At 41.8% G+C, this 14,897-nt stretch overlaps 1 pseudogene; it reads left to right on the top strand.

Annotated features, from left to right (window-relative positions):
- LOC139456187 (zinc finger protein 721-like) overlaps window positions 1-14,063 on the top strand; it is an 81,723-nt pseudogene extending 67,660 nt beyond the window's left edge.
- The last annotated feature ends 834 nt before the right edge of the window (window positions 14,064-14,897 follow it).

The raw sequence follows: 14,897 nt of genomic DNA on the forward strand, positions 1-14,897 counted from the left end.
AACATTTTTAGTCCACTAGTCCTTATAATGATAACATATAGCAAAACCTTTAAAAATGGCAAATTTCTACTGGTCCTTATGGTACTTTAACTATTGGGCAGTTTGGCAAGGACTACAGAACAAGTGCCAATTATTAAAGCTGTTGTGTCAGCCTTTGATGAAGTGTTGCGTGGGTGGCGTCTGTCTGTAAATGGTATGGAAATGGTAAATCATCATGTTTATTGATAATTCATTTGGGGGCATGGGTCTCCCAGTCGTCTAAGGCGCCGCAATTCGCTGTGCAGATTTGCGTCCCTTGGGCATGCCAGAAACCTATGATTGTGGGTTCAAATCCAGGTTCGCCCCAATTACCTTTCTAGGTTTGTCAGCACCATACCTGTGCTTGTGGCTTTCACCAAAGTGGTGAACGTCTGAGGCCTGCATCACTTCAGGCTTTCCTCCCACATTAAGCTGACACGTCGCGATATAACTGGAATACTGTTAAAAGCGGCGTTAAGCCCAACTCACTCACTCACTATTATCTTATTTCTTTCAGTACATGATAGTTTGTTGTGTATGTATAAAAAAACACCCAGCTGTGTTGAGGGGTGTGTACATATTAGGGCGGTAACGATTCACTGATACCTATGATATCATTGATACTTGGGCACACACAATACTTTAAACATCATTTTGTGAGGTCGCGATACACTATATTTAGGACAGGAACAAATAGAGTTATCTCCCATAATAGTAGAAGCATCATAGCGCCACCTGTAAGCATTGCAGAACACAAGGATGTGGTAGCTAAGGACGCACTTAGTGTTACATTTAACATGTTTAATAGTTTGTTCGTTAAATGCCGCACTCAGCAATAACCCAGCTGAATGACGGGGGTCTGTAAATAATCAAGTCTGGTCCAGACAATCCAGTGATTGACATGAGCATTGATCCACGCAATTAGGATACGATGACATGCATCAACCAAGTCAGCGATTGAGAGTATAATGAGAGGAATGCGCATATGCTACCAGGACTGCAAACAGCTGTTATCCCCACCCTATAATAAACAGATACATTGTATACATTTGTTTGAGAGAATAATACATATATGCCAAAGGATTCACACTGGTGTCCAGCCTTGCTTTGGAAACTTAGATCCTGGATCATAACATGGAAACGGTCCAGATCTTTATCGTGTTTATGCTACCAGCTACATTTGTATCTGGAGAAGAACACGTTCATGCTGTCAGATTTGCCATCCACCCCTTTTAAATGCTGACAGAGTCAAATTACGAAAATATTTGCAGTATTATATACATGTACAATGCAAATATGGGTTTCGTCATGATTGCATAATTATCCAGGGTCCACTTGCACAAAGCGATCTTTCCTACCTTATACAAACAGACAGTACTGGAACGAAGAGACAGTTTAAACAGACCACAGCCCATGCTTAGGCATCCATGAGTTATCCCCCTTGGCCCCCACTCCTCATATTCTCCTCTGTCTGCCTCAACAGACAGACGTATGTTTGGGACACAGTTCAGTCTTACCTTATCATTGTCTTCAATTTCGTCTTCAGGTGGTGTTTCCTCCATATATCCTTTCCATGCTTGATATATCCGCTCGTTTGCGATTTAAATCTTGTAATTCTATTTTTATTCGTGGCTGTGTAACTTTGCGCGTGCCGCACTATGGGCCCCATTTTATCTTACGTGCGTCTCGTGGTTACAAAGTTGCTTGTAAATGTACATTTTGCTTTGCTTGTAAATGTACCTGAAACTTTTGGTGATTCTGTCATTTATTTTGTTGATTATGACTCTATTGACATAATTCCCCTAAAATAGACGTATTATGTTTTTGAATTGCTTCCAGTCACACTTCACGCAGTGTTATGCTTGTGTGTTTGCGAGCTTAGTTCACATATTGTCCAATAACATGTTTTGCTTCATATGTGATTCTACTCGTTACACTGATGTGCTGTTTACATTTTTTGCAGAATGTATTCTATGCGTTTATCATGTTTATGTAAAAGGCCCAAGTTGGGGAAAGACCCACATCAGCTTTGCCCCTACTGCAAGCCAGCATGCTCATTTGATCATCACTGCTCTGTTTGCACCCTCATGTCAATTACAGACTTTAATTATTACAGAAAGGCTCTTCTTCGTTGCCAGAAACAACTTGCTTATGGGAGTAAGATGCCTGATACTTCGCCGCCACTAACTTCTCCCTCTCTGTCGAATCAGGTCCCTCTGCCTTCGGATCCGACTACACTGACCATGGTTCCTTCGGGTGCTCCTCCCCAATCTACACCATCTGCGCCACTTGATTTTATAAATCTTACAGTGATTCATGCCTTTTAGGAGCAACTGCTTCAGCATCGCCCAGACGACCTGCTTTTACCTCCCATCCGTCGCCAATGCTCGCTGGATTGTCAACTATCGCCAGACCGTTGCCAGCGTTCGCTGGTTTGTCGCCAGCTTTCACCGGACTTTCACCAGCCACGTACAGTCGCCAGGATGCTTTTTCTGTTGGCTCAAGCAGTCCTTTTCTTTTTGCTCAAGCAATCCTCCTGGGATCTGTCATTCAAGACGCAACTGATGCACCAATTTTGGTCTGGGTCGGCTCTCTCCAACGGCTAGATCCAGTCTGTTCCTAAGGAGGCACAGCGTTGGAATACTCATCAACAACAGTTTCGCCTCCTTAGCAACATGGAACTTCTCTTTTCTTCACAATTCTCTCAGCAGTGAAAGTCATATGTTGGGAAGAGACCAAGTTTGAAGCGGAAGTCATCATCTTTTGGGCCCAAACACCAGTCCCCAAGAGCAGATCGGACTCCCAAGCCACCTGCCGAGGTCACTTTTCAGGCTTACTGGAGGAATTGGCAGCTGCACCAGGATCTGTGCGTTAACCGGATCCTCTGCCAAGGTTACCGCCTGCAGTTCTGCGCCGATCCTACTCTAACTACCACTCTCTTGGAACCTCGTGATGTGCCGGAGCTTCAGGCCAATATCGATCTCCTGATCGCCAAGAATGCAGTAGATCGCCTGGATGCCGACTCCATCTCTCCAGGGTTTTATTCGCCAGTCTTCCTGGTGCCCAAGAAGGGTTCATCCAAACTACGAGTAATCCACAATCTGGCGCTATTCAACCTCCATTATCTTGCACCTCCGCCACATTTCCAGATCTTCATCCGGTCTGTGCGCCACCTCCTTCAACTGATGGACTCTCTCATCAGTCTGGATCTCCAGGATCCTACCTGAACGTTCCCGTTCAGGTAGCACATCGTCATTTCCTCTGCTTCATCTTTCAGGGTCAGTACTTTCAGTGGAAAGCGCTCCGATTTGGCATTGCCACGGCACCGTGGTTATTCACACGTATAACCCATCCAATCATTGTGTTCCTTCACCACAGGTGGATTCGGTTTGGAGCCGACCTTGGTGACTGTATCCTTGGTGACAGCGTCAACAGTCAGGGTAGCCTCTTTGGGATGTGGATTTTCAATTCATACTGCAGGAACCGTTTTTTAGCATGTAGCAGGTAAGCGCTTGGTCAATCAGACCCTGATTCTTCACGATTTCACCCTTAGCCTTCTCCATTGGCTGGGTTGGTTGACCAACATGGAGAAATCGGATCTGACTCCTCGCCATCTCACCTTCTAAGGCGGTGACAGACCTCTCCCTCTGGATTGGTTTGCGGCGATCCAATCCGGGGTCAGGAGAGCCCTCTCTCAATCTAACGATCTCTGCCAGTGGCAGAGCCTTCTCAGGCTGTTGACCTCAGCTCAGGATCTAACATCCAGGGGTGTCTTCAACTGCGTCTTCAACACGGTTTCTCCTGACATTTCTGCGCTCAGACCTGTCGGGTCCCCTTCTTCCTCTGCCAAGGGAATTACGTCTGTTCCTGGAGTGATGGCTAGTACCAGCGACCGTCTTGAGTGGTTCCTCTATGACAAGCTTCGAGGCCACTCACCATCTCTTCGTGGATGCGTCTCTACAAGGATGGGGCGCCCACCTTCTCCAGGAAACGGCTTCCAGTCATAGGACTCCTTCAGAACGCGCATGGCACATCAACAATCTGTACTTGGAGGCGGTCATTCGTGCGATTCGTCATTGGCGTCTTATCCTCTGCAACAGCTGTCTCATGGTCGCATCGGACAACTCCACGGTGGTGTATTAAATCAACAGGCAAGGGTCGACTCGGTCTGCCTCTCTCCTGGAGCTGACCTGTCGCCTGTTTCATCTGGTCTCCGTCTTCTGATACAAGCCCGTCACATTCCAGGTTGTCGCAACGTCTTAGCCAACTCCCTGTCAAGTCCCGATCATTTGTCCCCTACAGAGTGGATGCTCCAACGGGAAGCCTTCCAGTTCTTGTGCGATCGTCTGGGGACTCCCAACGTAGGTCTCGTCACCTGGCTGGTTCCATGATTGCGACCTATCTTGCTGTGCTCAATTCTGTCCTCAAGACTGCTAGAGGTTCCAGGTTATCATCGGCTCCGGCCCTTTTTGCCATGGTCCGAGGCTTTCGACTTGCTCCTGGCCCTTGCGACAGCTGCCAGGTTTAGCAAGCTTCATGCCCTGGATGTGATCCGTGTCCGGTTCGACCGGCGTCCTCACGGATGGGTTCACCCTGGCCATTGTTGGGACTTTATCACCAAAAAAACAACTGCCAGCCCAACCCGATTGGCAGTTTCACGTCCCGTCTCTTTCGGAGATCGTCGGCCCTGATGAGGACTTGGAGCTAGCCTTTGCCCGGTTCAGATCCTCCGAAGTTATCTTCAGGTATCTCAGCAGCAGCACAAGCAGCGTCAGAGGCCGTTCATCCCTCTTTCCAGCCTGGGCTCGGCAGAGATCTCTCGTAATAAGTCTCCCTTTGGCTTCGTTCTGCTATCCTGAGGGCTTATCGTTGTACTGACCACCACCTACAGCCTCCAATCCACATTAGGTCCATCCCCTGTCCTCTTCGCTGGCCCTCCATGCTAACATCTTCGTCCGATCCATCATGGAAGGGTGCTTCTGGTCATCTACTACTGTCTTCGCCAAACATTATCTTTGCAACATTTCGGTGGAGGACGTCTGAGGGCTTATCGTTGTACTGACCACCACCTACAGCCTCCAATCCACATGAGGTCCATCCCCTGTCCTCTTCGCTGGCCCTCCATGCTAACATCTTCGTCCGATCCATCATGGAAGGGTGCTTCTGGTCATCTACTACTGTCTTCTCCAAACATTATCTTTGCAACATTTCGGTGGAGGACGTCGAGGGTACGCATAGCTTTCATAAACCCTTGATGAAGTTGGTGATTGCCTGTTAGATCACTGTTTTTTAACATAAGCATGGCTCAGCTTTCTTCTGTTTTGCTTGACTGTAGTGACTGTAATACTTTTATTGTAAACCTACAACGACGTTTCCGAAGGTAAAAAATGTTTGGTATCTCAGATGTACTCTTTGCAAACTCCAGAAGTGGTTTGTCATTTCGTATTTGTGGTGCTTTTCAGCAGAGCTTCCCACGATGCAAAGCTCTTAGGTTGAACCAAGTTGTTTTCCATATCTTCACCTTCATAGTGAATGATGCTGGATGTACCACTCCTGGGCTCTATGCATGGTGATTGATTGGTGACAATGTCTTCCACATTGCAGTCGCTACAGCTATCAGCTCTAGTCCATTCTTCATTTTTGTACATACTTTATTACTGCATTGGGAGGAGGAGTAGCAATACTAATGGCGAGTTGATTTTAAATTCATGTTTGAAGAGTGAATTTTCTTATCTGTAAGATAATGAAACAAAACATTAAAAATGTGTTTAATGTACTGAAAAATATTCAGTATGAAGGAGTCATAATTTTAAATAAATTTAAAATGTAAGAATCAAGTATGTGAATTGAAACAACCTTCATTAATTGCAGTTTCTCATATTTTTAGATTTTTTTATTAATTAATTTCTAAATTCAAAAGTAGTCACCTTTTACTTTTATGAATGAGCATAAGAAATTTGAATTTTCTCATTTTGGGAATCATATCATCATATCGTATAAGAAAATAATCAATTACATTCAAATAACATGATTTTTAACATTTTAGAATGTAATTATTCTGTACAAAAAAAATGTTTTCCAAGAATAGTTCAAATAAAGTCTGAAATAATATAGCAATGAAAATTAGGTGTAAGTAAGTGCTATGTACCATTACATCATCATTACATCATCACCACCAAATTCGGAGATGCTATGGATGTTAACTTTTTTTTATTGAGGTGTTTCATAAATCAAGTTAAGAGTCAACACTTTTATGAAATTACAATTACAATTTTATGACATTTTGACTGACAGTCATTGATAAAATAAGGGTTTGGCACCACATGGTGCCATATACTTATATACTGTGTCTGCAAAGCTATTTTTTATTGGTAAGATGTATAGTAGTATATGCAATAGCCCAAACAGCAACTTACCCCTGAGAAGTTGAAATATGATTCCTTATGTTAACTAATTACTGTTGCTGTGGTCCAATTACCAAGACAGGAAGCAAACAAAGAAATGAATTATGTACTACTCACTGGACAACATATTGTACTGGCCATTCTCCTGTGCCAACTTTGGAGACCTTTAAAAGAACTTAAAAAAACCCATGCAAAGCTACTTGGTTTCAAATGCTATCATATTTATTGTACATAACCATCAATTCTAAACTGTCACAATTTGCCCCCAGTTTGGTAGCGAAATATTGCCTGGCTGATAGACTACAATGATCATGTAATAGATTGGTGTATAGATATGAAACTATATGTACCATCACCAGCTGATTTCATTCTCTTTGCATCATGATAAGTATTTAATCATGATTCATTTATCATCAATTGTTTGGTCCCAGCCCAAGTTATTGGTGGTGTCTTGTGGAAACATCTCCAGGAAATGCATAACACAATAAAGGAACGTGACAACTCTTTTATATTTTCAGTGAACACCATAACATCAACAAAATAATAATGGAAGTAAAAAAACAACCACAGAATCCTGGCTCTGTTACTGAAACGTGTAGTCAGGGACTGTGAGAGAGAGTTGCTGGAAACAGGTGATGTCAAGGAACACTGTGGAATCAAACCTTATCAGTGTGTTGTGTGTGGGAAAGAATTTACAGTCTCAGGTCACCTGCAGACACACATGAGGAGTCACAGTGGAATCAAGCCTTATCAGTGTGTTGAATGTGGGAAAGCATTTACAGTCTCAGGTACACTGCAGAGACACATGAGGATGCACAGTGGAATCAAGCCTTATCAGTGTGTTGAATGTGGGAAAGCATTTTCACAATCAGGTCACCTGCATATACACTTGAGGATTCACAGTGGAATCAAGCCTTATCAGTGTGTTGTATGTGGGAAAGAATTTACAGAGTCAGATACCCTGCAGAAACACATGAGGATTCATACTGGAATCAAACCTTATGAGTGTGCTGAATGTGGGAAAACATTTACACAATCAGGTACACTGCAGAGACACATGAGGATTCACAGTGGAATCAAGCCTTTTAAGTGTGTTGAATGTGAGAAAGCATTTACACAATTAGGTACCCTGCAGAAACATATGAGTATTCACAGTGAAAACAAACCTTTTAAGTGTGTTGAATGTGGGGAAAAGTTTACAGTGTCAAGAAACCTGCAGAAACACATGAGTATTCACAGTGGAATCAAGCCTTATGATTGTGTTGAATGTGGGGAAAAATTTACAGTGTCAAGAAACCTGCAGAAACACATGAGGTTTCACAGTGGAGTCAAGCCTTATGAGTGTGTTGTATGTGGGAAAGCATTTACACAATCATGTCACCTTAGGACACACATGCGGATTCACAGTGGAATCAAGCCTTATCAGTGTGTTCAATGTGGGAAAACATTTACTCAATCAGGTACCCTGCAGAAACACATGAAGACTCACAGTGGAGTCAAGCCTTATAAGTGTGTTGAATGTGGGAAACAATTTTCAGTGTCCAGTAATCTGTTGAAACACATGAGGTTCACAGCGGAGTCAAGCCTTACCAGTGTGTTGAATGTGGGAAAGCATTCACACAAGTAGATCACCTTAGGACACACATGAGGAGTCACAGTGGAATCAAGCCTTATGAGTGTGTTGAATGTGGGAAAACATTTACACGATCGGATAACCTGCAGAAACACATGAAGATTCACAGTGGAATTATTTGATTTAAGTTAGTGGACTGAGATATCATTTGTGTAATGAGTGTGTGCATTGCAACTGATAATAATAAATCAATGAATATATTAGTGTTTAATCCTTTAATCCCTGCATTTGACAGCTTGAGATAGGTGTATTCCATCTGCTCTGTATGACGATACATATTGAGACTCCTTGCATATGTACAAATACTAATTATTATTATTGAAAGAAATGATCTTCAACTTAATACAGAGTGTGTGCTAATCCATCATCAACATATTTTTCAACAGCTTGTCATTCTGTTATTCTTCGACATCTTTCATTGTCGACACAAGGTCTTCAGCAACCCATGCTTGCCGTAAAAGGCGACTATGCTTGTCGTAAGAGGCGATTAACAGGATCGGGTGGTCAGGCTTGCTGACTTGGTTGATGCATGTCATCGATCCCAATTTCGTGGATCGATGTACATGACATCAATCACAGGATTGTCTGGTCCAGACTCGATTATTTTCAGACTGCCGTTATATAGCTGGAATATTGATGACTGCGGCATAAACAACAAACCAACCATTCACAAGGAAAAATGTTATGACACTACATCAATCTATGTTAAACATGTTATTCATTTTGATATATGTGCACACATAAGCATTAATTAAAGCTCTCACTGCTGCAGGCGAACCCATTTGACAGGTGCATTGTCAAAGGACACCCCCAAAGGAAACTTAATAATAACTTAAGTTTCGTCGTGTATTATGCATAAATGCTCAACTTGCAAAATATTAAAAAAAAACAGAAGTTTATTTTCCTAGCAAAGGTGTACGATCATGGCAATGGCGGTAAACAAACATTGTGATCCTGTAATACTATAACAATCCTTTTAAATATCTTAAATTTCTGGAATTATTTACATGGATCTACAAATCCTTCTCAAAGACATCTCATTTTTGTCGTGTTTGCAAATGATTTCGTTTGATAAACCTTCGGACATTGAAATGCTGTTGACAAGCATAAGTGACACATTTGGACGTGGCCTAACTTGTGATTTGTTTAGTTGAACAAAGTCACCAAACACTGTAATGCAGATTACGAAAAATAATCAAAATCCTTGCAATTTAATCTACCATGATCTATCATGAAACCAGGAGCATGTACTGCATTTCACACAAAATATGCAAAAGTTGGTAAGCTACCATTAAGAAAAGGCCGCCTCCGTGGTCTAGCGGTAGAGCGTCCGCCTGGAGAGTGGAATTTCAGGGCTTCGATCACCGGCTGTGTCATAACAAAAGACGTAAAAGATTGTACTTGTTGTTACCCTGTCCGGTGCTCGGGATTAAGGGGCTAAAACAAGGACTGGTCAGCTCGGAGTCAATATACTGTGTCTGAGTGGGGTATTCATGTTAAACTGCAGCATGGTATCTCAGTGTGCTAGCACTATAAATCGGCATCAGTTCGGACTAGTACAAGCAGCCACACAAACACATACACGTACATGCACGTCACTATATAAGTGCAATAATCTTGGACGTGACGTTAAACCCAATTTCACCTCACCTCACCTCATGAAGAAATGTCCAAAATAGAGTCAAATTAATTTCTCTCAATATGATTTACTATTCATCGTCAGCTCTTTACTATTTATTGACCTTGGTCATGTTGGTACCAGTCTTCACTCCTATGTTTAAAACTTTTTCCTGATTGCCGCTGGTGGTTTACATTATATGCTCGTCAAAACAATTTAGGGAACACTGATATTTTGTAGCACTGTTCATTCGATTCCTTTTAAATTTGGTGAATGGCCTCCTGATCGGCAGCTAACGTACTGTTATTGAAGACTACCCTTACTCAAGTGACTTCATGACCAGAACAAAGAATTTGAATCATACTAGACTCGTCAACGTTCATTTTGACCAGCACTCATTTTCAGGGAAATTTTTGTTGTAATCTCCTCTTCACAGCTGCCGTAAAAATGGAGATTGTGCATTTGTTCACTTATTCTCACGAAGCACGAAGCACGAGCCACAAGGAATTTTTGTGCGAAATATGGGTTGATAAAGGCAGGTCGCTATCAAACTGCATCACTGTGTTCAACATGCCACAACGTCGACACCTCACGATTGAGCTATTGGGTGGCTAAATGAGAATGTTTCATAGCGGGAAACTGCTCGAAGGTAAAATGTTAGTCCATCCGTCATTTGGAGATTACGTCAGCGATTCCAACAAACAAAAACAGTACGTGATAGACCAAGGTCAGGACGCCCTCGTGTGACAACAGGAAGAGAAGACCGGTACATCGTTGTTGAAGCATTGAGGAGGAGAACAGTCACAGCAAACCATCTTCAAAGGCAACTGAGGTCTGCTACAGGAACAAATGTCAGTGACCAAACCAAAAGAAACTGTATGAGGGAAAGAAACATCAGGCCCTGACGTCAAGCCGTTAGACCGCTTCTTCTACCGTGTCACACAGCAGCCAGAGACGCATGGGCACGGCAACACCGACAGTGGACAAGACACCAGTGTTCAGCAGTTCTTTTTACTGACGAATCTCGGTTCTCAATGCAGCATAATGACGGTTGTGTTCTTGTCTACAGACGGTGTGGGGAACGTTTTACTGACGTCAACGTCCGTGAGCACAATCGTTTTGGTGGTGGTAGTGTCATGGTGTGGGCCGCCTTCTCATTTCATCACAGAACCAATCTGTACGTCATCAACGGGAATTTGAATGCAGTTCGCTACAGGGATGAGATTCTGAGACCAATGGTGATTCCTTGTCTTCATCGAATAGGCCCACAGGCGGTTTTCCAGGATGACAATGCTAGACCTCATCGTGCACGCATAGTCACTGACTTTCTGGGACAAAACAATGTTACTCGCATGGAATGGCCAACATATTCTCCTGATATGGCACCTATTGAACACGTACAAGATCTGTTTATGAGACGTGTTAGGGAGAACCACCTTCCACCTCAAGATCTGTGCCAGCTTGCTCAATGGCTGAGTTTGGAGTGGCACAGAACACACTACAGACATTAGTGACATCCATGAGGCGTCGTTGTGTTGCATGTGTGGCTGATAGGGGCCGACACACTCGTTACTGACTTTTCTCTCATGGCCTGGATTTCCAATTTTGACCCCAGTGACATTATTGACATCAGCACTTGTTCACGTTATGGAATGTAGTGGATTGTTCATGACTCTTTCTTACTGTATACTCGGTCATAGACATTATTGAATTTACAACACACGTCTTCGTCTTCTGTTCCTTTTTGATTTTAAGTGCAAACATATCAGAGTTCCCTAACCTTTTTTGAGAAGTATATTTGAAAGGGTGCACGGGAATCACGCACATTGAGACGCCCAACGCTAACACCGTATTCGTGCGTACGTGATTACTGTGCACCCTTTCGAGTTGAGTTGATTGGTTCAACTGTGTCATTTGGCCCTGTGACGCAGGGGTAGCATTATGCAGATGGCTGTTTCAATGAATGCTCGTTCCACCCGTGATGAACAGGTCTGGTTGTTGATGAAATATAGTGATAGCTAAATAGACAGGTTTTTTATTCGTTTCTTTAAATGTAATATCCAGTTATGAATGACTGTTTGATAATCTCATACCAACTTTGACTGGAGTAGGTCCGATTGTTTTTCAGATATTGTAGTAAACGTCAGTACCTTAAATTACCTTCCAGTCTATAGATACCAACTGCATGCATCGCATGCAACTTACCACATACAAATGTATAAATGATGCTATGGATACCATTAACTTTTTTTATTGATTTGTTTCATAAAAAAAGTTAAGAGTCAACACTGCTACAGTGTACCCTACAACTTTTATGAAATTACAATTACAATTTTATGACATTACTATGTCTGCCAAGCTAATTTTTGCTCACTTTTTTATTGGTAAGATGTATAGTAGTATATGCAACAGCCCAAACAGCAACTTACCCCTGAGAAGTTGAAAAATTATTCCTTATGTTAACTAACTACTGTTGCTGTGGTCCAATTACCAAGACAGGAGGCAAACAAAGAAATGAATTATGTACTTACTCACTGGACAACATATTGTACTGGCCATTCTCCTGTGCCAACTTTGGAGACCTTCAAAAGAACATAAAAAACCCATGCAAAGCTACTTGATTTCAAATGCTATCATATTTGTTGTACATAACCATCAATTTTAAACCTGTCACAATTTGCCCCCTGTTTGGTACCGAAATATTGCCTGGCTGATAGACTACAACTGTCATGCAAAAGATCTGTGTAAAGATATGAAACTATATGTACCATCACCAGCTGATTTCATTCTCTTTGCATCATGATAAGTATTTAATCATGATTCATTTATCATCAATTGTGTGGTCCCAGCCCAAGTTGTTATTGGTGATGTCTTGTGAAAACAACATTTTCAGGAAATGCATAACACGATAAAGGAAAGTGACAACTCTTTTATGTTTTCAGTGAACACCATAACATCCACAAGTTAATAATGGAAGTACAAAGTCAACAACAGAATCCTGTCTCTGTTACTGAAACATGTGTAGTCAGGGACTGTGAGAGAGAATTGCTGGAAACAGGTGATGTCAAGAGAGAACTTGTCACCAACACACTAGAAACAGGTGATGTCAAGGAAAAGTCTGACACTGACACGCTGGAAACATGTCATGTCAAGAAACACTGTGGAATCAAACCTTATCAGTGTGTTGTGTGTGGGAACGAATTTACAAAGTCAGGTAACCTGCAGACACACATGAGGATTCACAGTGGAATCAAGCCTTATCAGTGTGTTGTATGTGGGAAAGAATTTACAGAGTCAGATAACCTGCAGATACATATGAGGGTTCACACTGGAATCAAACCTTATGAGTGTGTTGAATGTGGGAAAGCATTTACACAATCAGGTCACCTGCAGACACACATGAGGAGTCACAGTGGAATCAGGCCTTATGAGTGTGTTGAATGTGGGAAAAAATTTACAGTCTCAGGTACACTGCAGAGACACATGAGGAGACACAGTGGAGTTAAGCCTTTTAAGTGTGTTGAATGTGGGAAGGCATTTACTCAATCAGGTACCCTGCAGAAACACATGAGGATTCACAGTAAAATCTGTCCTTACAAGTGTGTTCAATGTGGGAAAGCATTTACACAATCAGGTAGCTTGCAGATACACATGAGGATTCACAGTGGAATCAAGCCTTTTAAGTGTGTTGAATGTGGAAAAGCATTTACACAATCAGGTACCCTGCAGAAACACATGAGTATTCACAGTGAAAACAAGCCTTTTACGTGTGTTGAATGTGGGGAAAAGTTTACAGTGTCAAGAAACCTGCAGAAACACATGAGGTTTCACAGTGGAATCAAGCCTCATGAGTGTGTTGAATGTGGGGAAAAATTTACAGGGTCAAGAAACCTGCAGAAACACATGAGTGTTCACAGTGGCATAAAGCCTTTTCAGTGTGTTGTATGTGGGAAAGGATTAACAGAGTCGGGTAACCTGAAGATACACATGAGGATTCACACTGGAATCAAACCTTATAAGTGTGTTGAATGTGGGAAAGAATTTACAGAGTCCGGTAATCTGTTGAAACACATGAGGAGGATTCACAGTGGAGTCAAGCCTTACCAGTGTGTTGAATGTGGGAAAGCATTTACACAAGCAGGTCACCTTAGGACACACATGAGGAGTCACAGTGGAATCAAGCCCTATGAGTGTGTTGAATGTGGGAAAACATTTACTCAATCAAGTTCCCTGCAGAAACACATGAGGATTCACAGTGGAGTTAAGCCTTATAAGTGTGTTGAATGTGGGAAAGCATTTACACAGTCAAGTAACCTGAAGTCACACATGAGGACTCACAGTGGAATTAATTGATTGAATTTAGTGGACTGAAATATCATTAGTGTATTGAGTGTATGCATTGCAACTGATAATAATAAATCAATGAACATATTAGTTGTTAATTATTTAATCCCTGCATTTGTCAGCTAGAGATGGGTGTATTCCATCTGCTCTGTATGACTATATATATTGAGACTTCACTGCATATATATAAATACTAATTGTTATCATTGGAAGAAGTGATCTTCAACGTGATGGATAATAGAGAGTGCGTGCTAATCCATCATCAACACATTTTCAGCAGCTTGTCACTCTGTTATTATTCAACCTATTTGATCGTCTACACAAGGAAACATGTTATGACAGTACATCAATCTACGTTAAACATATTACTCATTTTGATATATGTGCACACATGAGCTTAATTAAAGCTCTCACTGCTGCAGGCGAACCCATTTGACAGTTGCATAGTCAAAGGACACCCCCAAAGGCTTTGTGTATCATTTAAATTTCATTTTAAAATATGGATAAATGCTCAACTTGCAAAATATATAAAAAAATCAGTAGCTTATTTATTTTCTGAAAAATATGGACACCTAGGGCTTTTAAAGTTGTATTTCTATGTAACTTGTCAGATGGTTTGACGTTGGTCTATCAAAGAAAAATTCATTCGAAATGGAATTAATTTTTTTTATGACACTGAAAATGTCACGCACTTAACCAAAGAGTATTCAAGGAATGCTGAATATGTTTTCTTTTTTTGAAAATACAACTTTTGGGGCAGTTCGTGTTTCATGATGGCAAGGGCACTTTTGTAGACACAAACTGAGGAACGTGGGACATACAAGCTGAGGAAAGAGTGATACTGTGATTGCATACAAGGGAAAAACAGGTTTACAGCCAT

The sequence above is a fragment of the Haliotis cracherodii genome, unplaced genomic scaffold, assembly GCF_022045235.1.
Source record: "Haliotis cracherodii isolate W230 unplaced genomic scaffold, xgHalCrac1.p SCAF_11, whole genome shotgun sequence".
Lineage (NCBI taxonomy): Eukaryota > Metazoa > Mollusca > Gastropoda > Lepetellida > Haliotidae > Haliotis > Haliotis cracherodii.